At 42.5% G+C, this 15,976-nt stretch overlaps 1 non-coding gene and 5 pseudogenes across 1 annotated transcript; all 6 read right to left on the reverse strand.

Annotated features, from left to right (window-relative positions):
- Positions 1 to 54, reverse strand: LOC147747030 (U7 small nuclear RNA; annotated as a pseudogene).
- Positions 55 to 3,715: 3,661 nt separating this feature from the next.
- Positions 3,716 to 3,770, reverse strand: LOC147747031 (U7 small nuclear RNA; annotated as a pseudogene).
- A 2,996-nt stretch (positions 3,771 to 6,766) lies between these two features.
- Positions 6,767 to 6,821, reverse strand: LOC147747032 (U7 small nuclear RNA; annotated as a pseudogene).
- A 2,995-nt stretch (positions 6,822 to 9,816) lies between these two features.
- Positions 9,817 to 9,871, reverse strand: LOC147747033 (U7 small nuclear RNA; annotated as a pseudogene).
- A 2,996-nt stretch (positions 9,872 to 12,867) lies between these two features.
- Positions 12,868 to 12,922, reverse strand: LOC147747034 (U7 small nuclear RNA; annotated as a pseudogene).
- Positions 12,923 to 15,920: 2,998 nt separating this feature from the next.
- On the reverse strand, positions 15,921 to 15,976 carry LOC147747035 (U7 small nuclear RNA). Its single transcript, XR_015300489.1, has one exon. It is a non-coding gene; the product is annotated as a U7 small nuclear RNA (small nuclear RNA).

The raw sequence follows: 15,976 nt of genomic DNA on the forward strand, positions 1-15,976 counted from the left end.
GGTGGCTCCTCTTTAAGAGGAACCTTCTAGACAAATAGTAAAGAGCTAACAGCCTGATTCATCATTCATATATGTGCTCGCAAAGGGCCAGATTCTGAGAATCTGGCCCTTTGCGAGTGCAATTTTTGCATTTGGGATTCATCATCCCAAATGCAAAAATCGCTATTTAGAAACTCGCAAATTTGCGAGGAATAGCCTTTAAGGAATCTCTATTAGAGATTCCTTAAATGCTATTCTTGAAACATTTTAAAATTGCGAAATCGCAAATTTCGGCCGCTATTTACCGCGAGGTCAAACCTCGAGGTAAATAGCGAAAACTTAGAAAAATGCTTTTAAAAGCATTTTTCTAAGTTGCATGTTGCACACATACATGTCCTTTGGACATGTGTGTGCGCAACACCTGTTTAAATTTGCATTTAAGGGGTGCTACAGGGTGTCCTTTGGACACCCCTGGCACCCTTTAAATCGCTATCTTATTTGCGATTAGCTAATTGTTAATCGCAAATAAGGAATACTCCCCGTTCATTCCTATGAGCCTTTTGGCCCATAGGAATGAATGGGGAGTTATTCCTTATTTGCGATTAGCAATTAGCTAATCGCAAATAAGGAATATGTAGGAATCGCACTTTATTTTGCGATTCCTACATGAATACCGTTTTGCAAGTCACTAATAGCGATTCCTTATGAATCGCTATTACTGACTCGCAAAACGGCCCTTTGATGAATCAGGCTGTAAATTCTTAACATATAAAGTTGTAATTTCACGCCGTAGGACTAAGTAACACCTACTTTTATCATGGTCAAAATGCATATATTCACTTTGATTAAAATGGGAAGGAGTGAAAGATCTGAGAGTACTAACAGAAGTTAAAATTGACAATTTAACACAGAAAAATAAAGAAAAAAAGTTGATGGCATTGCACAGAAAATATGCAAATATAAGTACTACGACCACGACCTGCTTGAGATCTCTCATCAACAAACCAAACACCACTCTGGCGTACATGCGCCAAGGTGTAATGTATGCCGGGTGGGCGTTCCGTCGCAAGGAAGCCTGGTAAAAGTGACACAGTAAAATCTACACAATTTCACAGAGTCACTTTTATGACGCCACTGCGTCACAACGTTGCGCCTGCTTGAAGCAGGTGTAAGGAGTGGCGCAGCATGATGGGAATATGCATTCCTGACCATTGCTGGAGTTGTGTCGTGCTTACGACTTGACTCCAACAATGCATTGCCTTTCCGACCAAGGATGCATCACACATCTGTCTATCCTTGCACCACGGTGGACCGCATTGTAAATGCGGCGCATCCATGGTGGCGCAAGGTTAGTTTTTCTGTCACGCAAAGTAACTGGCTCATCTCTGCTAATATACAGAGATGCGCCAGTTCTTGTAAGTCTGCCCCTGGTCTTTACATGGAGTAATGAGCAGAAATGCTTTATATCACCTCGTTTTTGATGTTTCTGCGTGTGCTGTTTTATGCAACACATATAAAAACAACAAAACGCCATGCATGATTGTTTATGTGCAGAAAGGTATCCCTTTCTGCACATAAGCAATCATTCCCCCATAGCAGTCACCTTTGCACTATGTCCAAGGGTGCCTGCGTTGGGGCTAGGCAGCTGTAATTTGTGGCAGGGCAGGTGGAAACACAGGGCTGCAGAGTATTGTTGTAAATACCTTGGTCGTGCGTTTCCAAAAGTGGCGGAGCGTGGTATTAAACCAAGAATGCTAACGCCGCTCTCAATTTCTATCCATGTAAATATACCGCTTAATGTTTTAGTGGAGGCGTGAGACGCAAGGCAGGGGGAGAGGAGAATTTTGAGGGGAACTTTAGACAATGAGCTATAAAATGTGGCCAAGCTCTTCAAATTAACGGCCTCATTTATGAGGTTTTTTTTTTAATGCGCTGCCCTGAGTCAAAAGAAAAGGACCAGCAGAATCAGTAATCTATGAGATCAGTGCATTCCTGTCCTTTTCCCTGCGCTGCTGCACAATGGGCTGCCATGTGCTAACGCAAGCACCCTTACACCATGGTGCAAGGGTGCCTGCTTTGCAGGGATGACTGTTTTTGTGCAGGAACAGACACCTTCCTGCACAAAAACAATTACGAGAGGCGTTTTTCCTCTATGTGCGCTGCTGAATGCAGCACACATAGAAAAAGGAAAAGCGAGAAGAAATTAAGGTATTTCTCCTCTTTGTGTCTCACTTACACCTCCCCTAGGAGGTGTAGCCTTTTGACGTATTCCCAGGTTTATTAATTCTTGTAAGTCAATACCATGGGTGATACGTGGGAACACCCACCATAATGCCCATGGCACGCCTTCTTATTGCATGGTGAAGCAACACAGCAACTTTAGCTGCATTGCCTCAGTCCATATCTACTAGGCCATGATAAAATCCACGTAGGGTGGCTTTAAATGACCTTGTAGATATGGCCCTGCAGTGTGAGCCGCCGGACCGTGACCGAAAGTGAATTTCCGGCAGCTAACAGGAGCTTGTAAATATGCCCCTGAGTGTCTTGACCCTCAGTAGACACAGACATTTCAATATATAATGAAACAAGTGTTGTAGAATGCACCATTAATCCAATTTCTGACAGATGTTCTGCTGGACATGTCATTTATCTGCCCCTCTCTAGCAGAATTGTCTTCAAACACACACATACAACACAGGCATCACCAGTCAGGTGACCCTGTCAATACAAGCATTGGTAATGCATCTGTTTGGACTGTGTAATGAATTTAATGCTGTTTTCTTCACTCATCGCAAGGGACAAAGAAAGGACCTCCCTGACAAGTAACACGGGAGTGGAGAGGATGTGGTGCAGTGGCCAGAGCTGCTGACTCGAGAGCTGTTGATCCCTGTTTGCGTCTCGGCAGCGCAACATCCTATGATTCTGGGCAAATCACTTTCTCCAGATGCTATATATATACTTTCTAAGACTAAAACGCAGAAAAGAGTGTGACTTTCTGAAAAAAAGAGTGGCACCAAAGCAGATGTTACAAATATTTTGGCCACAGAAACTGATAAGAGAAGCAGACAAGGAACAAGCCTTTGTAAATGCAGAAAACATGATAAAACCAATAGATTGGAGGAAAAGTAAGAGGCAAGCACAGAAGCCAGGAAAGAGAGGCTAGGGATGAAAGGCCCTTTTTAAGGTTATAATATAAACAATAGATTTCACAAGCACAGCTGTGCAGGTGGAACCTAAAAAGTACCAGGTGCTCTAACTTGTGGTCAGTTAGGTAAGTACCCATGTCACTAGTGTCACTGTTTCTTCAACGAGTGGGCCCAGGGCCCACTACTTTACACTCTACAAGTCTGTTTTGTTGAACTTTAAGCTTGTTGTAATCATTTATTTATGCCTGGAGAGACATTTTCTCACAAAGCATTCTATTGAGCAGCAAATCTAGAATGGAAGTTACATGGACTAAAAAAATCCAGGCTTTCAAAATAAGGTAAAATTGTGTAAGATCGGCAAACAAGGACAAGACTGGCTGTTTTCGTTTGTGTTTACAAAATCAACTGGCAGCATCTCCCATTTATTAACATAGTTAGCAATGTCTACATAACAAATTTCAATGTATACCGCGCTTCTTAATGAAAAGAATATAATAACATTTACTTAATGCAATATGACTATTCAGCAATCCATTTCAGTTTAGATAAGAACAAAAGTTTTTATCCAGATCTTTCATTAACCATGAATAGGTGGCTCCTCTGTAAGAGGAACCTTCTAGACAAATAGTAAAGAGCTAAATTCTTAACATGTAAAGTTGTAATTTTACGCCGTAGGACTAAGTAACACCTACTTTTATTATGGTCATAATTTATATATTCACTTTGATTAAAATGGGAAGGAGTGAAAGATCTGAGAGTACTAACAGAAGTTAAAATTGACAATTTACCTCAGAAAACTAAAGAAAAGACGTTGATGGCATTGCACAGAAAATATGCAAATATAAGTACTACGACCACGCCTTGCTTGAGATCTGTCATCAACAAACCAAACACCACTCTGGCGTACATGCTCCAAGGTGTAATGTATGCTGGGTGGGCGTTCCGTCGCAAGGATGCCTCGTAAAAGTGACACAGTAAAATCTACAAAATTTCACTGAGTCTCTTTTATGACACCACTGCGTCACAACGTTGCGCCTGCTTGAAGCAGGTGTAAGGAGTGACGCAGCATGATGGGAATAGTCATTCCTGACCATTGCTGGAGTTGTGTCGTGCTTACGACTTTACTTCAACAATGCATTGCCTTTCCGACAAAGGATGCGTCACACATCTGTCTATCCTTGCGCCACGGTGCACCGCATTGTAAATGCGGCGCATCCATGGTGGCGCAAGGTTAGTTTTTCTGTCACGCAAAGTAGCTGTCGCATCTCTGCTAATACGCAGAGATGCGCCAGTTCTTGTAAGTCTGGCCCCTGGTCTTTACATGGAGTAATGAGGAGAAATGCTTTACATCACCTCGTTTTATGATGTTTCTATGTGTGCTGAATTATGCTGCACATATAAAAACAACAAAACGCCATGCATGATTGTTTATGTGCAGAAAGGTATCTCTTTCTACACATAAGCAATCATTCCCCCATAGCAGTCACCTTTGCACTATGTCCAAGGGTGCCTGCATTGGGGCTAGGCAGCTGTAATTTGTGGCAGGGTTGGCGGAAACACAGGGCTGCAGAGTATTGTTGTAAATACCTTGGTCGTGCATTTCCAAAAGTGGCGGAGCGTGGCATTAAACCAAGAATGCTAACGCCGCTCTCAATTTCTTTCCATGTAAATATACCGCTTAATGTTTTATTGGAGGCGGGAGACGCAAGGCAGGGGGAGAGGAGAATTTTGAGAGGAACTTTAGACAATGAGCTATAAAATGTGGCCAAGGTCTTCAAATTATTGGCCTCATTTATGAGGTTTTGGCGCTTAGGGCAGCGCCGCAAAAAGTCCTAATGCGCTGCCCTGAGTCAAAAGAAAAGGACCAGCAGAATCAGAAATCTATGAGATACGTGCATTCCTGTCCTTTTCTCCGCACTGCCGCACAATGGGCTGCCATGAGATAACGCAAGCACCCTTGCACCATGGTGCAAGGGTGCCTCCATTGCAGGGATGACTGTTTTTGTGCAGGAAGTGACACCTTCCTGCACAAAAACAATTACGAGAGGCGTTTTTCCTCTATGTGTGCTGCAGAATGAAGCACACATAGAAAAAGGAAAAGCGAGAAGTAATTATGGTATTTCTCCTCTTTGCGTCTCACTTACACCTCCGCTAGGAGGTGTAGCCTTTTGACGTATTCCCAGGTTTATTAATTCTTGTAAGTCAATACCATGGGTGATACGTGGGAACACCCACCATAATGCCCATGGCACGCCTTCTTATTGCAGGGTGAAGCAACACAGCAACTTTAGCTGCGTTGCCTCAGTCCATATCTACTAGGCCATGATAAAATCCACGTAGGGTGGCTTTAAATGACCTTGTAGATATGGCCCTGCAGTGTGAGCCGCCGGACCGTGACCGAAAGTGAATTTCCGGCAGCTAACAGGAGCTTGTAAATATGCCCCTGAGTGTCTTGACCCTCAGTAGACACAGACATTTCAATATATAATGAAACAAGTGTTGTAGAATGCACCATTAATCCTATTTTGACAGATGTTCTGCGGGACATGTCATTTATCTGCCCCTCTCTAGCAGAATTGTCTTCGAACACACACATACAATACAGGCGTCACCAGTCAGGTGACCCTGTCAATACAAGCATTGGTAATGCATCTGTTTGGACTGTGTGATGAATTTAATGCTGTTTTCTTCACTCATCGCTAGGGACAAAGAAAGGACCTCCCTGACAAGTAACACAGGAGTGGAGAGGATGTGGTGCAGTGGCCAGAGCTGCTGACTCGAGAGCTGGTGATCCCTGTTTGCGTCTCGGCAGCGCAACATCCTATGATTCTGGGCAAATCACTTTCTCCAGATGCTATATATATACTTTCTAAGACGAAAAAGCAGAAAAGAGGGTGACTTTCTGAAAAAAGAGTGGCACCAAAGCAGATGTTAAAAGTATTTTGGCCACGGAAACTGATAAGAGAAGCAGACAAGGAACAAGCCTTTGTAAATGCAGGAAACATGATAAAACCAATAGATTGGAGGAAAAGTAAGTGGCAAGCACAGAAGCCAGGAAAGAGAGGCTAGGGATGAAATGCCCTTATTAAGGTTATAATATAAACAATAGATTTCACAAGCACAGCTGTGCAGGTGAAACCTAAAAAGTACCAGGTGCTCTAACTTGTGGTCAGTTAGGTAAGTACCCATGTCACTAGTGTCACTGTTCCTTCAACGAGTGGGCCCAGGGCCCACTACTTTACACTCTACAAGTCTGTTTTGTTTAACTTTAAGCTTGTTGTAATCATTTATATATGCCTGGAGAGACATTTTCTCACAAAGCATTCTATTGAGCAGCAAATCTAGAATGGAAGTTACATGGACTAAAAAATCCAGGCTTTCAAAATAAGGTAAAATTGTGCAAGATCGGCAAACAAGGACAAGACTGGCTGTTTTCGTTTGTGTTTACAAAATCAACTGGCAACATCTCCCATTTATTAACATAGTTAGCAATATCTACAAAACAAATTTCAATGTATACCGCGCTTCTTAATGAAAAGAATATAATAACATTTAATTAATGAAATATGACTATTCAGCAACCCATTTCAGTTTAGATAAGAACAAAAGTTTTTATCCAGATGTTTCATTAACCATGAATAGGTGGCTCCTCTTTAAGAGGAACCTTCTGGACAAATAGTAAAGAGCAAAATTCTTAACATGTAAAGTTGTAATTTGACGCCGTAGGACTAAGTAACACCTACTTTTATTATGGTCATAATTTATATATTCACTTTGATTAAAATGGGAAGGAGTGAAAGATCTGCGAGTACTAACAGAAGTTAAAATTGACAATTTACCTCAGAAAACTAAAGAAAAGAAGTTGATGGCATTGCGCAGAAAATATGCAAATATAAGTACTACGACCACGCCCTGCTTGAGATCTGTCATCAACAAACCAAACACCACTCTGGCATACATGCTCCAAGGTGTAATGTATGCCGAGTGGGCGTTCCGTCGCAAGGAAGCCTCGTAAAAGTGACACAGTAAAATCTACAAAATTTCACTGAGTCTCTTTTATGACACCACTGCGTCACAACGTTGCGCCTGCTTGAAGCAGGTGTAAGGAGTGATGCAGCATGATGGGAATAGTCATTCCTGACCATTGCTGGAGTTGTGTCGTGCTTACGACTTTACTTCAACAATGCATTGCCTTTCCGACAAAGGATGCGTCACACATCTGTCTATCCTTGAGCCACGGTGCACCGCATTGTAAATGCGGCGCATCCATGGTGGCGCAAGGTTAGTTTTTCTGTCACGCAAAGTAGCTGTTGCATCTCTGCTAATACGCAGAGATGCGCCAGTTCTTGTAAGTCTGGCCCCTGGTCTTTACATGGAGTAATGAGCAGAAATGCTTTACATCACCTCGTTTTATGATGTTTCTATGTGTGCTGAATTATGCAGCACATATAAAAACAACAAAACGCCATGCATGATTGTTTATGTGCAGAAAGGTATCCCTTTCTACACATAAGCAATCATTCCCCCATAGCAGTCACCTTTGCACTATGTCCAAGGGTGCCTGCATTGGGGCTAGGCAGCTGTAATTTGCGGCAGGGTGTGCGGAAACACAGGGCTGCAGAGTATTGTTGTAAATACCTTGGTCGTGCATTTCCAAAAGTGGCGGAGAGTGGCATTAAACCAAGAATGCTAACGCCGCTCTCATTTTCTTTCCATGTAAATATACCGCTTAATGTTTTAGTGGAGGTGTGAGAGGCAAGGCAGGGGGAGAGGAGAATTTTGAGGGGAACTTTAGACAATGAGCTATAAAATGTGGCCAAGCTCTTCAAATTAACGGCCTCATTTATGAGGTTTTGGCGCTTAGGGCGACGCCGCAAAAAATCTTAATGCGCTGCCCTGAGTCAAAAGAAAAGGACCAGCTGAATCAGTAATCTATGATATAAGTGCATTCCTGTCCTTTTCCCTGCGCTGCTGCACAATGGGCTGCCATGTGCTAACGCAAGCACCCTTGCACCATGGTGCAAGGGTGCCTGCATTGCAGGGATGACTGTTTTTGTGCAGGAAGCGACACCTTCATGCACAAAAACAATTACGAGAGGCGTTTTTCCTCTATGTGTGCTGAATTCAGCACACATAGAAAAAGGAAAAGCGAGAAGAAATTAAGGTATTTCTCCTCTTTGCATCTCACTTACACCTCCCCTAGGAGGTGTAGCCTTTTGACGTATTCCCAGGTTTATTAATTCATGTAAGCCAATATTATGGGTGATACGTGGGAACACCCACCATAATGCCCATGGCACGCCTTCTTATTGCAGGGTGAAGCAACACAGCAACTTTAGCTGAATTGCCTCAGTCCATATCTACTAGGCCATGATAAAATCCACGTAGGGTGGCTTTAAATGACCTTGTAGATATGGCCCTGCAGTGTGAGCCGCCGGACCGTCACCGAAAGTGAATTTCCGGCAGCTAACAGGAGCTTGTAAATATGCCCCTTAGTGTCTTGACCCTCAGTAGACACAGACATTTCAATATATAATGAAACAAGTGTTGTAGAATGCACCATTAATCCAATTTCTGACAGATGTTCTGCTGGACATGTCATTTATCTGCCCCTCCCTAGCAGAATTGTCTTCAAACACACACATACAACACAGGCGTCACCAGTCAGGTGACCCTGTCAATACAAGCATTGGTAATGCATCTGTTTGGACTGTGTGATGAATTTAATGCTGTTTTCTTCACTCATCGCTAGGGACAAAGAAAGGACCTCCCTGACAAGTAACACAGGAGTGGAGAGGATGTGGTGCAGTGGCCAGAGCTGCTGACTCGAGAGCTGGTGATCCCTGTTTGTGTCTCGGCAGCGCAACATCCTATGATTCTGGGCAAATCACTTTCTCCAGATGCTATATATATACTTTCTAAGACGAAAAAGCAGAAAAGAGGGTGACTTTCTGAAAAAGGAGTGGCACCAAAGCAGATGTTAAAAGTATTTTGGCCACGGAAACTGATAAGAGAAGCAGACAAGGAACAAGCCTTTGTAAATGCAGGAAACATGATAAAACCAATAGATTGGAGGAAAAGTAAGTGGCAAGCACAGAAGCCAGGAAAGAGAGGCTAGGGATGAAATGCCCTTTTTAAGGTTATAATATAAACAATAGATTTCACAAGCACAGCTGTGCAGGTGGAACCTAAAAAGTACCAGGTGCTCTAACTTGTGGTCAGTTAGGTAAGTACCCATGTCACTAGTGTCACTGTTTCGTCAACGAGTGGGCCCAGGGCCCACTACTTTACACTCTACAAGTCTGTTTTATTTAACTTTAAGCTTGCTGTAATCATTTATATATGCCTGGAGAGACATTTTTTCACAAAGCATTCTATTGAGCAGCAAATCTAGAATGGAAGTTACATGGACTAAAAAAATCCAGGCTTTCAAAATAAGGTAAAATTGTGCAAGATCGGCAAACAAGGACAAGACTGGCTATTTTCGTTTGTGTTTACAAAATCAACTGGCAACATCTCCCATTTATTAACATAGTTAGCAATATCTACAAAACAAATTTCAATGTATACCGCGCTTCTTAATTAAAAGAATATAATAACATTTAATTAATGCAATATGACTATTCAGCAATCCATTTCAGTTTAGATAAGAACAAAAGATTTTATCCAGATCTTTCATTAACCGTCAATTGTTGGCTCCTCTTTAGGAGGAACCTTCTAGACAAATAGTAAAGAGCTAAATTCGTAACATGTAAAGTTGTAATTTGACGCCGTAGGACTAAGTAACACCTACTTTTATTATGGTCATAATTTATATATTCACTTTGATTAAAATGGGAAGTAGTGAAAGATCTGAGAGTACTAACAGAAGTTAAAATTGACAATTTACCTCAGAAAACTAAAGAAAAGAAGTTGATGGCATTGCACAGAAAATATGCAAATATAAGTACTACGACCACGCCCTGCTTGAGATCTGTCATCAACAAACCAAACACCACTCTGGCGTACATGCTCCAAGGTGTAATGTATGCTGGGTGGGCGTTCCGTCGCAAGGAAGCCTCGTAAAAGTGACACAGTAAAATCTACAAAATTTCACTGAGTCTCTTTTATGACACCACTGCGTCACAACGTTGCGCCTGCTTGAAGCAGGTGTAAGGAGTGACGCAGCATGATGGGAATAGTCATTCCTGACCATTGCTGGAGTTGTGTCGTGCTTACGACTTTACTTCAACAATGCATTGCCTTTCCGACAAAAGATGCGTCACACATCTGTCTATCCTTGCGCCACGGTGCACCGCATTGTAAATGCGGCGCATCCATGGTGGCGCAAGGTTAGTTTTTCTGTCACGCAAAGTAGCTGTCGCATCTCTGCTAATACGCAGAGATGCGCCAGTTCTTGTAAGTCTGGCCCCTGGTCTTTACATGGAGTAATGAGGAGAAATGCTTTACATCACCTCGTTTTATGATGTTTCTATGTGTGCTGAATTATGCTGCACATATAAAAACAACAAAACGCCATGCATGATTGTTTATGTGCAGAAAGGTATCCCTTTCTACACATAAGCAATCATTCCCCCATAGCAGTCACCTTTGCACTATGTCCAAGGGTGCCTGCGTTGGGGGTAGGCAGCTGTAATTTGTGGCAGGGTGTGCGGAAACACAGGGCTGCAGAGTATTGTTGTAAATACCTTGGTCGTGCATTTCCAAAAGTGGCGGAGCGTGGCATTAAACCAAGAATGCTAACGCCGCTCTCAATTTCTTTCCATGTAAATATACCGCTTAATGTTTTATTGGAGGCGGGAGACGCAAGGCAGGGGGAGAGGAGAATTTTGAGGGGAACTTTATACAATGAGCTATAAAATGTGGCCAAGGTCTTCAAATTATTGGCCTCATTTATGAGGTTTTGGCGCTTAGGGCAGCGCCGCAAAAAGTCCTAATGCGCTGCCCTGAGTCAAAAGAAAAGGACCTGCAGAATCAGTAATCTATGAGATACGTGCATTCCTGTCCTTTTCTCCGCACTGCCGCACAATGGGCTGCCATGAGATAACGCAAGCACCCTTGCACCATGGTGCAAGGGTGCCTCCATTGCAGGGATGACTGTTTTTGTGCAGGAAGAGACACCTTCCTGCACAAAAACAATTACGAGAGGCGTTTTTCCTCTATGTGTGCTGCAGAATGAAGCACACATAGAAAAAGGAAAAGCGAGAAGTAATTAAGATATTTCTCCTCTTTGCCTCTCACTTACACCTCCCCTAGGAGGTGTAGCCTTTTGACGTATTCCCAGGTTTATTAATTCTTGTAAGTCAATACCATGGGTGTTACGTGGGAACACCCACCATAATGCCCATGGCACGCCTTCTTATTGCAGGGTGAAGCAACACAGCAACGTTAGCTGCGTTGCCTCAGTCCATATCTACTAGGCCATGATAAAATCCACGTAGGGTGGCTTTAAATGACCTTGTAGATATGGCCCTGCAGTGTGAGCCGCCGGACCGTCACCGAAAGTGAATTTTCGGCAGCTAACAGGAGCTTGTAAATATGCCCCTGAGTGTCTTGACCCTCATTAGACACAGACATTTCAATATATAATGAAACAAGTGTTGTAGAATGCACCATTAATCCAATTTCTGACAGATGTTCTGCTGGACATGTCATTTATCTGCCCCTCCCTAGCAGAATTGTCTTCAAACACACACATACAACACAGGCGTCACCAGTCAGGTGACCCTGTCAATACAAGCATTGGTAATGCATCTGTTTGGACTGTGTGATGAATTTAATGCTGTTTTCTTCACTCATCGCTAGGGACAAAGAAAGGACCTCCCTGACAAGTAACACAGGAGTGGAGAGGATGTGGTGCAGTGGCCAGAGCTGCTGACTCGAGAGCTGGTGATCCCTGTTTGCGTCTCGGCAGCGCAACATCCTATGATTCTGGGCAAATCACTTTCTCTAGATGCTATATATATACTTTCTGAGACGAAAAAGCAAAACGAGGGTGACTTTCTGAAAAAAGAGTGGCACCAAAGCAGATGTTAAAAGTATTTTGGCCACGGAAACTGATAAGAGAAGCAGACAAGGAACAAGCCTTTGTAAATGCAGGAAACATGATAAAACCAATAGATTGGAGGAAAAGTAAAGGGCAAGCACAGAAGCCAGGAAAGAGAGGCTAGGGATGAAAGGCCCTTTTTAAGGTTATAATATAAACAATAGATTTCACAAGCACAGCTGTGCAGGTGAAACCTAAAAAGTACCAGGTGCTCTAACTTGTGGTCAGTTAGGTAAGTACCCATGTCACTAGTGTCACTGTTCCTTCAATGAGTGGGCCCAGGGCCCACTACTTTACACTCTACAAGTCTGTTTTGTTTAACTTTAAGCTTGTTGTTATCATTTATATATGCCTGGAGAGACATTTTCTCACGAAGCATTCTATTGAGCAGCAAATCTAGAATGGAAGTTACATGGACTAAAAAATCCAGGCTTTCAAAATAAGGTAAAATTGTGCAAGATCGGCAAACAAGGACAAGACTGGCTGTTTTCGTTTGTGTTTACAAAATCAACTGGCAACATCTCCCATTTATTAACATAGTTAGCAATATCTACAAAACAAATTTCAACGTATACCGCGCTTTTTAATGAAAAGAATATAATAACATTTAATTAATGCAATATGACTATTCAGCAACCCATTTCAATTTAGATAAGAACAAAAGTTTTTATCCAGATGTTTCATTAACCATGAATAGATGGCTCCTCTTTAAGAGGAACCTTCTGGACAAACAGTAAAGAGCTAAATTCTTAACATGTAAAGTTGTAATTTGACGCCGTAGGACTAAGTAACACCTACTTTTATTATGGTCATAATTTATATATTCACTTTGATTAAAATGGGAAGGAGTGAAAGATCTGAGAGTACTAACAGAAGTTAAAATTGACAATTTACCTCAGAAAACTAAAGAAAAGAAGTTGATGGCATTGCACAGAAAATATGCAAATATAAGTACTACGACCACGCCCTGCTTGAGATCTGTCATCAACAAACCAAACACCACTCTGGCATACATGCTCCAAGGTGTAATGTATGCCGGGTGGGCGTTCCGTCGCAAGGAAGCCTCGTAAAAGTGACACAGTAAAATCTACAAAATTTCACTGAGTCTCTTTTATGACACCACTGCGTCACAACGTTGCGCCTGCTTGAAGCAGGTGTAAGGAGTGATGCAGCATGATGGGAATAGTCATTCCTGACCATTGTTGGAGTTGTGTCGTGCTTACGACTTTACTTCAACAATGCATTGCCTTTCCGACAAAGGATGCGTCACACATCTGTCTATCCTTGCGCCACGGTGCACCGCATTGTAAATGCGGCGCATCCATGGTGGTGCAAGGTTAGTTTTTCTGTCACGCAAAGTAGCTGTCGCATCTCTGCTAATACGCAGAGATGCGCCAGTTCTTGTAAGTCTGGCCCCTGGTCTTTACATGGAGAAATGAGCAGAAATGCTTTACATCACCTCGTTTTATGATGTTTCTATGTGTGCTGAATTATGCAGCACATATAAAAACAACAAAACGCCATGCATGACTGTTTATGTGCAGAAAGGTATCCCTTTCTACACATAAGCAATCATTCCCCCATAGCAGTCACCTTTGCACTATGTCCAAGGGTGCCTGCATTTGGGCTAGGCAGCTGTAATTTGTGGCAGGGTGTGCGGAAACACAGGGCTGCAGAGTATTGTTGTAAATACCTTGGTCGTGCATTTCCAAAAGTGGCGGAGCGTGGCATTAAACCAAGAATGCTAACGCCGCTCTCAATTTCTTTCCATGTAAATATACCGCTTAATGTTTTAGTGGAGGTGTGAGAGGCAAGGCCGGGGGAGAGGAGAATTTTGAGGGGAACTTTAGACAATGAGCTATAAAATGTGGCCAAGCTCTTCAAATTAACGGCCTCATTTATGAGGTTTTGGCGCTTAGGGCGACGCCGCAAAAAATCTTAATGCGCTGCCCTGAGTCAAAAGAAAAGGACCAGCAGAATCAGTAATCTATGAGATAAGTGCATTCCTGTCCTTTTCCCTGCGCTGCTGCACAATGGGCTGCCATGTGCTAACGCAAGCACCCTTGCACCATGGTGCAAGGGTGCCTGCATTGCAGGGATGACTGTTTTTATGCAGGAAGCGACACCTTCCTGCACAAAAACAATTACGAGAGGCGTTTTTCCTCCATGTGTGCTGAAGAACGCAGCACACATAGAAAAAGGAAAAGCGAGAAGAAATTAAGGTATTTCTCCTCTTTGCATCTCACTTACACCTCCCCTAGGAGGTGTAGCCTTTTGACGTATTCCCAGGTTTATTAATTCTTGTAAGTCAATACCATGGGTGATACGTGGGAACACCCACCATAATGCCCATGGCACGCCTTCTTATTGCAGGGTGAAGCAACACAGCAACTTTAGCTGCATTGCCTCAGTCCATATCTACTAGGCCATGATAAAATCCACGTAGGGTGGCTTTAAATGACCTTGTAGATATGGCCCTGCAGTGTGAGCCGCCGGACCGTCACCGAAAGTGAATTTCCGGCAGCTAACAGGAGCTTGTAAATATGCCCCTTAGTGTCTTGACCCTCAGTAGACACAGACCTTTCAATATATAATGAAACAAGTGCTGTAGAATGCACCATTAATCCAATTTCTGACAGATGTTCTGCTGGACATGTCATTTATCTGCCCCTCCCTAGCAGAATTGTCTTCAAACACACACATACAACACAGGCGTCACCAGTCAGGTGACCCTGTCAATACAAGCATTGGTAATGCATCTGTTTGGACTGTGTGATGAATTTAATGCTGTTTTCTTCACTCATTGCTAGGGACAAAGAAAGGACCTCCCTGACAAGTAACACAGGAGTGGAGAGGATGTGGTGCAGTGGCCAGAGCTGCTGACTTGAGAGCTGGTGATCCCTGTTTGTGTCTCGGCAGCGCAACATCCTATCATTCTGGGCAAATCACTTTCTCCAGATGCTATATATATACTTTCTAAGACGAAAAATCAGAAAAGAGGGTGACTTTCTGAAAAAAGAGTGGCACCAAAGCAGATGTTAAAAGTATTTTGGCCACGGAAACTGATAAGAGAAGCAGACAAGGAACAAGCCTTTGTAAATGCAGGAAACATGATAAAACCAATAGATTGGAGGAAAAGTACAGGGCAAGCACAGAAGCTAGGAAAGAGAGGCTAGGGATGAAAGGCCCTTTTTAAGGTTATAATATAAACAATAGATTTCACAAGCACAGCTGTGCAGGTGAAACCTAAAAAGTACCAGGTGCTCTAACTTGTGGTCAGTTAGGTAAGTACCCATGTCACTAGTGTCACTGTTTCTTCAACGAGTGGGCCCAGGGCCCACTACTTTACACTCTACAAGTCTGTTTTGTTTAACTTTAAGCTTGTTGTAATCATTTATTTATGCCTGGAGAGACATTTTCTCACAAAGCATTCTATTGAGCAGCAAATCTAGAATGGAAGTTACATGGACTAAAAAAATCCAGGCTTTCAAAATAAGGTAAAATTGTGCAAGATCGGCAAACAAGGACAAGACTGGCTGTTTTCGTTTGTGTTTACAAAATCAACCGGCAATATCTCCCATTTATTAACATAGTTAGCAATATCTACAAAACAAATTTCAATGTATACCGCGCTTCTTAATGAAAAGAATATAATAACATTTAATTAATGCAATATGACTATTCAGCAATCCATTTCAGTTCAGATAAGAACAAAAGTTTTTATCCAGATGTTTCATTAACCATGAATAGGTGGCTCCTCTTTAAGAGGAACCTTCTAGACAAATAGTAAAGAGCTAAATCCTTA

Source organism: Lissotriton vulgaris, chromosome 1_1 (genome assembly GCF_964263255.1).
Source record: "Lissotriton vulgaris chromosome 1_1, aLisVul1.2, whole genome shotgun sequence".
Taxonomy (NCBI): domain Eukaryota; kingdom Metazoa; phylum Chordata; class Amphibia; order Caudata; family Salamandridae; genus Lissotriton; species Lissotriton vulgaris.